Source organism: Balaenoptera borealis (assembly GCF_965194805.1).
Source record: "Balaenoptera borealis genome assembly, chromosome: 6".
NCBI classification, from domain to species: Eukaryota; Metazoa; Chordata; class Mammalia; order Artiodactyla; family Balaenopteridae; genus Balaenoptera; species Balaenoptera borealis.
The window spans coordinates 135456805-135466578 of NC_138863.1; the positions used below are offsets into that span (position 1 = coordinate 135456805).

General features: G+C 49.6%; 1 long non-coding RNA gene across 5 annotated transcripts; it reads left to right on the forward strand.

The window, feature by feature from the left end:
• Positions 1-268: 268 nt before the first annotated feature.
• LOC309630677 lies at positions 269-5459 on the forward strand. 5 transcript variants are annotated; one of them, XR_014245878.1, is made up of 4 exons: positions 269-565; positions 2204-2437; positions 2581-2870; positions 3126-4662. It is a non-coding gene; the product is annotated as an uncharacterized lncRNA (long non-coding RNA). The 5 variants fall into 5 exon arrangements; XR_014245879.1 differs by lacking the exon at positions 269-565 and adding an exon at positions 4667-5459 and having other exon boundaries at positions 1576-2437; positions 3126-4581; XR_014245880.1 differs by lacking the exon at positions 269-565 and having other exon boundaries at positions 1576-2437.
• Positions 5460-9774: the final 4315 nt, after the last annotated feature.

Sequence of the window (9774 nt, forward strand, 5' to 3'; positions counted from 1 at the left end):
ATGTCCACAGTTCCCCGTGGAGAAGGTACCTCTGGGCATGAACATGTGCTGGAGTGGCATGATGCTGGGGTCTGCCCCTCGCAGCTCAATCTCAAAGACTCCAAGCAGAGCCGCCTACTTTATATTTTTCTTCCCTTCTGAAGACATTGGCTGGCACTTGGCCTTGGTCTAGGGTGTACGCCTTCTTCAACCTGTTGACTGCAGAGTCCTCACATTGCTTTGGGCTTGGTCCAAGTCTGTGCTTGAGTGGAGGACGGGGATTTGAGAGGGTCCACACGCCCCTCCTTCCCAGCCACGCACCTTCTTTTCCTTGCCAAGCTCTCCCTTCTCCTACTGTGCCAACGAAGCAGCTGCTTCAACCTCTTCTGTAACCTGGGCTCTCCCATCTGTCTGCAGTTTTTCCCGTGCTCATAGCTGGTTAGAAACCTGCGGGGGGGGTGTTTTTCAGACGAACTTGAGTAACTTGCCCTCGTAGATTAGTTAAGAGCCTGTAGGTGTCGAAGGGATTTGTGGAAAAGACCCAGCAGAGTCTGCGAGAACCCGAGGCGGCTGTGGCTGGAGCCAGGTGAGCCACAGGTTAGGGGCGTCTGGGCCTCATCCTGTGTGAGGGTGGATGCGCTACTGCTGTCCTCTGCCTCGGGCCCTCATCTGTGAAATGGGGGAACAGTGAGGACTGCCCTCCCGAGGTCGTCATGAGGCTTAATGTGTGAACGCACCGACCACTCAGAGCAGCCGTCACCGCAGGGAGCAGTGTGTGTGTGTGTGTGTGTGTGTGTGTGTGTGTGTGTGTGTGTGTGTGTGTGTGCGCGCGCGCACGCGTGTGTGTGTGTGTGCACGTGTGTGTGTGTGTGTGTGTGTGTGTGTGTGTGTCATTGTAGCCGCTGGGCTTCGCTTTTCTCCACCAGCTCCTTCTTCACGGGGGAGCAAGGAGAGGCATGGGAGGGAGGGAGGGAGAAGACTAGAAAAAGGAGGCAGAGGGAGGTCCCTGGGGAAGGGTTTCTGCCACTCATGCATAGGTGGCCTGGGGTCCAAACTTGGGGTTTTACAGCAGGGCGTGTGAGCAAGGGGCTGCGGCCAGGGGCAGAGCATTTGCAGACCGCGCGCAGGTCTGGACAGAGCAGGAAGACGCCAAGGTTCTGCCTCCTCCCAGCTGTCAAGGCCCGAGGCAACAGGTCACCCCTTCTGAGTCCCTGAGAAATTGGGAGGTGCTAGTCCAAGGGCACAAAGTTTCAGTTATGCCAGATGAACAAGTTCTGGAGTTCTGCTGTATACCTCAAATATGGTGCCTGTAGTTAACAATACTGTATTGTGTGCTTAAAATTTACTGAGGATGGCTCCTATCTTAAGTGTTCTTACCATACACACAAAGAATGATGATAATAGGAATAATAATAAATAAAGGAATGAATAGGTCGGGAAGACACCTTTGGAATGACACATATGTTTACGGTGTAGATTGTGGTGATGGTTTCATGGGTGTAATCTGTCTCCATACTCACAAAGTTGCATGTATTAATCATGTACAGCTTTCTGTATGTCAATGATACCTTCATAAAGTGGTTTAAAAGAATAAAATGGGGGGGAATATAGTCACTCCAAGTACTGAGCACGTTGCCTGTCACAGTAAATAAGCAAATAAATGTAATTATGGTTTAAGCTTAGCTCAGGACTGAGAGTGGGTACTTGGCAGGTGGTGCCTGTGGCCAGCTGCTCCGCCCTGGCTCAGCACTGCTTCTGTGAAGCACAAGGGCTGCCCAAACGCAGAGACCAGCTCCAGGTGCAGCTCCTGACAGAGAAGGTGGGCTGGTCGCAGACACCTTGTTTTGGTTACTTGCTATTCCTTCCCCCACACACCCTTTCATTGTCCTGGTCCTTAACCTTTAACTCCTGTAAGAAGCTGGGTTTGCAGATTTCTGAAGACATTTTGCAGTGTGCAGACCTGTTTCACCTTTGTTCCCCATCCTTGGGTCTGGAGATAAAGGCAGGAATACAGTACTCTATGAAAGGAACAATCATAAACCTCAGGTGCCTCAGACTTCAAAGAAATGGCAAACTAGGCATCTCATTTTATACATGGTCCTCTTTAAGTACACTTGTATGTACATAAAATGAAATTGTACTGAAGTAAATCTTATTGCTGAACGTTTGCTTTCCGGAAGATACTTTGGTGTAATAGTTCCTAAGAAAATTTGTTTTTTTAAAGGACCAAAAGTGGGGTGAATGTTTCATGGGTAAAGACCTTTTTCGTAACGAGTGAAGGTGAAATGAGCAGACTGTGCGACTCAGATTCCAGCTGCGTCCCCATCACTCCCCTCGGGAGTGTGCCGGAAGGACCCCAGAGAGCTGGCCCACTGGGGTGAGCTTATAGCCTTGGGGCCCCAAACTGCAAGGATGGTCAGCATTCCTGGTGCTCTGGGTTCAGCAAGACCTGACTGAGGTGGGTGGGAGGTCAGTGGGGACACAGTTTTGCCGAGAGCTATCTTGTTGGCCTGTATTAGAGGGGGAACAGAAGGTCAGAGCGGGCCTGGGTGAACCCCAGGTGCTGGCTGAAAGTCTTTTTTTTTCTTTTTTTTAATAAAGGGACTCTCTTTTCTGGTTGTTGGCTGAGTATGTAATGTCCACTCTGGGTCATCTAAGGGCCGAGACCAAGTACTCTGTTCCTGCTGTGACCCGTGCTTCTGCTACCACGTGCTGCACAAGGTAGGTACCTCAGAGTCCTAGCTGAACAGCTCATAGAGAGACAGGTCTCACCCTTGCTTCTCCACCTGCATCTTACAGAGCTGGAAAGTAGGAACTGCAGCCCGGCAAGCCACGGACCCAGGCAATCCTAAAACTGCAAAGTCACCTGTGTTGATTCCAGCCAGCTTTTAGTAAGTAAATCCGTGACTCTTGTAAGAAGAGATTTCAGAAGATGTGTACCTTCTAGAGAATTCACATTTAGTGAGGGGCATGTGAAAAGGTGTACACAATTTTAATCTTTTTATTTTACTAATAGTGTATCTTAATGATTGAAAAATAGAAATTCCTGTAAATATAAAGAAAACCAGAAAGTACTCATACTTTACACACCTAGTGTTCACGGTCTAATGGGCCTGCTTCGCCTTCCCCTCTCTCTTCTATCTGAGCCTGCACGATGGACGGGACTCACCTGGTACAAGTGACGCGGGGTCGAGCTGGACTGTTGGTTTTCTGCTCTGCCTCTGCTTCCTCTCCGCATCCTGGACTTTAAAGAAGATGAATGAAATGTCTGCTCTGGTTGCTGGCTGTTTCATCTCCAACTTAACCTCAGTCTGTGGTTGTGGAGGGCCTCAGAAGTCAGGAAGGTCCGCCGCCGCCAACATGGGGAGGGTGGGGCCGGACCCAGGTTCCAGCCCAGCCCTGACACGCAGTGCGCTCAGTGGGACATGTTGGCACGCATGCAAGGCTGTAGCGCTGCCAGCCCCCATATGCTGCCTTCTTGAGGGCTGGCGGTGCCCTTCAGGACTGGCTGCATCCTTCGTCCCATTTGAGTGGGCAGTAGTAGATAATAAAATCTCAGAATATCCCTTGATCCCTGACCATCCAGGCAGGCATCTGTGGTCCTCCAGCTTAGGCCTGCCTGGGCCCTGTCAAGCCCCTGTGGCCAATCGCTGTGCTGACTTTGCTGCTGGGCAATTGAACAGCTACCTGGGCAGCGTAGACGGCCCCTTGGGATGTTTCAGTTCCCTACATCCATGTGATTGAGAAAAGGGCCTCCTCCCTCATAGCCTCTCAGCCTTCCGAGAGGACGTAACCCTCCAGACATTGAGTGTGGCCCTGGCCACAAGCAGCATACAGCAGACCGTGGCCCTGCAATCCTCTGGCCTTCGGGTTGTTGCAAACCTTTGACATTCATACTCATTAAAAATCAAAGGTATGGGAGCAAGTGGCTTCCCAGCTGGTGTTTTCACTCTGAGGCCACGTGGTCTCCAGGAGCCACGTGCATCCGGGCCCAGTCCCTGCGGCCTCCGGAAAGCCAGCCAACTGTGGATTCCACGGTATAGAATCATCCTTGAGACACTGCTCCGCTGAGTAACAGTTTCCTTACCACCTACCGTTTGGTTTCTGTTCTCTGTAAAGGAGAGAGCAGAGACTGGGAAATGAGCAAATGTGTTCTGTGGAGGTGGGTGATTAATATAGTCAGAGGGCAGGTGTGACTCCTGGGCTCCCACCTCCCAGGGACACGAATGAAGTCTGTGTGCCTTTTGAGGTACACTGGCAATCAGGGCCAGCCTCTGATGTGAGGCCCCAATGCCCAAAGCAAGAGTCTTGAGTTTACCACCAACAGCAAAGTTGCTATTTTAGCTAGTGGAAGAGCTTCCTGCCATCAAGGGAGGACAGCAAGAGCCCTGGATGGGTGACCACAGCCCCTGACCTTAACTGAACCTCTTCTTTTCTGTTAAAATGGACATTGAGTGGGTGTCGCCTGCAGTTTCTGGAAGCCCTGGATGCAGTGAGAGAGAGTGTTCCTGTGCATGGGGCCACCCAAAGGCATTTAGCAGCACAAAGGATTGGAGGGAGACCAGATCACACTGCAAGAGAGTGAGCCACCAGAACTGCCAGGTCCAAATCCACTCTTAAACCTGTCTCTTGCAGTTATTAATTTATTTCTATCGTTTAAAAATAATGTTTTATTTTACTTTAGTAGGTGTGTCCAGTCCATTGGAATCAAAAAAGTCATAGCTGATACATCAGAACGAATAATCCCTGAGACTCCCTTGGGTGCCCTACTGGATGGGGCATGGCTGGGAGAGATGAAGACACTGAGCAGGGTCCGAACTTAGGGGAACTGCCAGACTGCTGTGTCTCTGTTCCTTCCCTGTCCCAGGAGAGCGAAATCCCGGAACAATGGAAGGACAAGCAAAAGGGGGAAGAGGTCTTTTGGTGGCTTAACTGTTGTGTTTGTATTTTCCTTTGTTATGTTCCGTTTTGTTAATGTGTGTTTTTACTGGGAAGTTACCCATTTCCTCTAGATTTCTAGTGTGATGCAATAGGTTTCTCATTCTAGTTTTCATCTGAATTGTCACTTATTAACTGACATCCATATTTCATTTGGGTTTCCTTCATTCTAAGTTTTTCTCTTCCAGGATGCCATCCAGTGTATCATGTGACATTTAGTCATCATGTCTGTTTAGGCTCTTCTGGGCTTTCACAGTTTCTCAGACTGTCCTTGTTTCTATGACTTTGACATTGGTGAGGAGTACTGGTCAGATACTTTGTTGACTGTCCCGCATTGGAATTTACTTGGTGTTTTTCTCAGGATTAGGCTTGAGTTATGCGTTTTGAGTAAGCAGATCACAGAGGTAAAGTGCTTTCTCATCACTTTATATCAAGGGAACAGGCTCTCAGGGCAACTTATCACTGTTACTATTAACTTTGGTCACCTGGCTGAGGTAGTTTGTCAGATTTCCCCACAATGAAGTTAAGTTTTTCCCACTTCCGTACTGAGTGTCTTCTTCAGGAGGAAGCTACTTTGGGAAGCAGCACTTATGGAGACAGGAGTTATCTCCACCTCCACAATCCATGGATGGCTGAGTGTCCACATCAATTATTGGGACTTCCACATAGGAGATTTCTATTCAACCTTATTGATGAAAACAAACAAACAAACAAAACCCTATGCAGTTACTTATTTTTACCAGCATGGACACCTGTGGACAGGTTTTTTTGTTTGTTTTCTTTGTTTTTTTTAACTTTTTGTTATAATCCAGCAGTCCAGATTTTGTTGCTAAGTTCATTCCTACTTTGGCTATTGAGAGCTCTTTCCATTGGCTCCTGTTTTCCTTTGACACCATTCCACTCTGTGGATTTTTTTTTCTTGATACTTCCTTATTTTCTGATATAAGATTCAAGATTGTCCTGGCTCATATATTTACTGTGTCAGTCCTAGTGTCAGCCATAATTTCAAAGAGCTCTGGTTCCTTTTACTAGAGAATGTTATGAAAAAGTTACATATAGGAGCTGAAAGTGCTCAGCTGATAATGCAAGGAAATATATGCATGTATTCCCACCTCTGTGTATTGTTGGGTCTCAGGGAGGGGTGCTCCACAATGGCATATCAATTATTTTGAATTACAGTTCCTTAATAAATGGCTGATGCAAGAGGGACACTCTGACTCTCTATCTCCTTGAAAGCAGGAAATAAGTCTCTCATGTGAAAGGTGCAGAAGCCTATATGAACAACACTTGGTACTTCTTTAATTTACTGCTCCAAGCCCAAACTCTGTTTAGATTCTTCACTAATTGAGTATCCCAAACCTAAGTTTCTTTGGCCTGTAAATTCCTCATAACTTTATTCTATGATGAAATTAAGCCTCACTTTCTGTTACAGTTGGGGAGGGATCTGTAAAGCACCTTGGTTTTTAAAGCAAAGGTTTGTTACTGGAACAAAGTGTCCCCCCAAAATAGTCTGATGCTCAAGATGTCTGTGTTCCCTTCATGTGATAGTTCAGGGCAGGTGGGGGTCGGGGCCCAGGCTCTGTCCTCCTTGTTTCTCTTCCCTGCTTTCAGGTGGAGGGCTCCAACCAGCAGGGGATGGGGTGACCACATGGCACCATGCCCTCCATCCTAGGACACAGGCTGGCCAAGGTCCTCACCACCTCCAGCACTTCCATTTGGAGCTGCAATGGGTGGGAAGGCTGGGAGGTGCAGGCTGGCTGTGAACAGGAGAAAGGGACGTGGGTTCTGGTGGACAGCTGGGCGGCTCTGCTGTGGCAGGGTCACCCGGAAGCTGGCGCACAGCCTCTGGTCCTGTGAAACATGATTACACAGCAGCATGCAGTCTCTGATGCTTTGTGGTTCTGGAAATCCTATAGGAGGTGGTTCAGAGCAGATTAAGGTAATGCTCTCAGTGGAGGTGGTGAAGACAAAGGTCTGCCCTTGAGACTGAAGGTGCTAATGTGGGTGTATATACAGGACAAAACCATCTCGTGTGAATGTAGATCAGGCTCGTTTAAGATCAGTGCAGTCATGGGGCTTCCCTGATGGTGTAGTGGTTGATAATCTGCCTGCGGATGCAGGGCACACGGGTTCGAGACCTGGTCCGGGAAAATCCCACATGCTGCAGAGCAGCTATGCCCGTGTGCCACAACTACTGAGCCCCCACACCTAGAGCCCGTGCTCCGCAACAAGAGAAGCCACCGCAATGAGAAGCCCGCGCACCGCAGTGAAGAGAAGCCCCCCTCGCCGCAACTAGAGAAATCCCGTGTGCAGCAATGAAGACCTAACGCAGCCAAAAATAAATTAAATAAAGATTTTAAAAATCTTTAAAGAAGGAAAAAAAGATATCAGTGCAGTCGTGTTATGCCTAAAATCTCATATCTTGTGCCTTTCCTCGGGCACACCTTCCTCAGTTCCTGAGGCTACTGTAACTCACATACAGGGGAATGGAGAGTGGGCTATCTAGTGTGAGACCTTCTTTACCCTGTGTGTGAGTCTGCTCGGGGCTGCCATAACAAACACCACAGACCGGGGAGGTTGAACAACAGACCTACCTCCTAGTCCTGGATGCCGTCTGAGATCAAGGTGTCTGCAGGCTGGTTTTTCCTTGAGGCTTCTCTTCTTGGTGTGTAGACAGCCATCTTCTCACATGATCTTCTGTGTCCTAATCTCTTCTGGTAGGACATCAGTCTTATTGGATTAGGATCCACCCTAGTGACCTCATTTTACCTTGATCACCTCTTTAAAAACTCCATCTCCAAATACAGCCACATCCTGGGGTCCCAGGGTTTAGGGATTCAGCATGTGAATTTGGGGGGATGTGACTGAGCCTATCCCATCCTCCTTAGGAACCAAGTGTGCCTCAGTCCTTCCTTCCCTCAGGTCCCATGGGGATCATGCGCTAGCTAAGGGAGAGGCCACTTGTGCAGTGTTTGTGTCCCAGTTGGGGAACCCTTCTCTGCTCTCTCTGATCAGGCAGCGGCCGTGCCAGTCCCATCCTGAGGTGAGCAGTTCTGGGGTTTCCTGCCGTGTCTCCTGGCCTGCTGAGGTGCTCAGTATCAGGGAACCCAGGAGCCACCAGCCCAGTAGGGATGCCGGGGACTCTCAGGGCCTTGGCAGATGTCTCTCCCAGCAGATACCCTAGCGAAAGTGGGGAAACATTTGGGGATTACATGTGGGAGAGAGTCACAGTCTCGTTTATGCTTCAGAAAGACCACGTTGGGGTGGGATGTGAGATGCACTGTGGGGGCAGGGAGATTTGCCAGGGCCTGATGGAGGAACCAGGCACTAGATCGGGCTTGGGCCAGGGCTGTGGGTGTAGAGGGGAATTAGTGTGAATTTGGAGGAGGGGGTCGCAGGGTATGAGATCAGCTGGTGCACAATTCTCTGGTTGGTTGATGGTGAGGTAACAGGGTGGTGAACAGTATCAATCCTTAGGTGCCAGTAGGTCTGGGGGCTCTTGATCATCAAGTACAGTAGTTAATGTCTTCCATCTGGTAGAAGTCTGTAAAACAACTCAGGAAGCGTGCATCAGATGCTGTTATCCAGGTACTTCAGAGAGGAGCTACAGCAGAGGATATGGGGGTGTGGGTCTGTCCTGGGAAGGCCCCGTAGGGTCCTGCTCGGTTACACCCGGTGTCTGGGCTCAGCAACCAGGGAAGGTGGGGCTGCTCCTGGGTGTGGGGAGCTGCAGGATCCCGGTCCCCTGAGGGCCCTGTTAGCCCCCAAGGTGAGATGGGGGTGCAGTGACTGGACAGAGGTGTCTGGCCTGGGAGAGGGGTCCGGGCTGGAAATGTCACGGGACTCATCGCAGGGAGGGAGAGGAAAGACCAGGCTGGGGAAGGTGGGTTACAGCAGACTCCACGGATGTGTCTGTGGGCCTGACAGAAGCAACTCAGAGCCAGAAGAAGTGGCCGTCAGGAGCTCAGCTTCATTCCCCTGTTCCTTTGTAAAACTGTGCCAGTTTGAAACACCACCAGGAGACTTCTGGGCCCATTGCTGCCATGGTTTCATCAAAGGGGCCCGGGTGGAAAACAGAACCACTGCAGGCCCCACCCATGTCCCCACTGGGGGTGAATCCGATCAGGGCTCCAGGGCTCACAGACTTGAGGGAACCTCTGTCCTCCGGACTGGTCTTCCTCCTTCCTCTCACCTGCTGGTCAGGAGCCCAGGCACCCCCATCCTGGCTCCATCCCCCAGGGCCTGGATTCTGGGACAGCTTAGAGGTAATGCAAGACCCTCACGCTCCTTTATGTGCCTGGAGGCAAGAATGTCTAAAAAGGTGCAACTGGCTGATTACAGAGGGCTGAGTGTTTGCAGCAGGTATGGTTGGAAAGATGGGGTGTGAGTTTCCAATGTCTTCACAGCCTTCCCAGTGTAAAGATCTGTGCATGTCCTATGGCCAGTGAACTCCCCACACCATCCTCCCAGGAAGCTCAGCCAAGTATTATGAGGGCAGAGGCTCTCCCCTTGCTTATCTGTAACTTCCCACTCCCACAATGAGAAGCTTGGTGCCCACTATCTGCCGTTTACCTATGCATTGCTCCTTTCCAGATTACATGTGCAGAGGTTTCAGAATTGTTAGCTGCTACACCCTGGAAAGAACTCCATAAAATAAAGTCCACTGTTTGTGTACATTTTGCATTTAGTTTAGAGATTGCGTTCATTTCCACAGTTAACTTAGGTCAGCACCTTTTATCCCATCCCCTACAGTGAGATTTTTCCATGCATTTCTAATACAGTTAGATTCGGTCACCTTGAGTATTCCATCCTGTAATACCCCTACACTGTAAATAACTAAATTTGAATAGATTATGA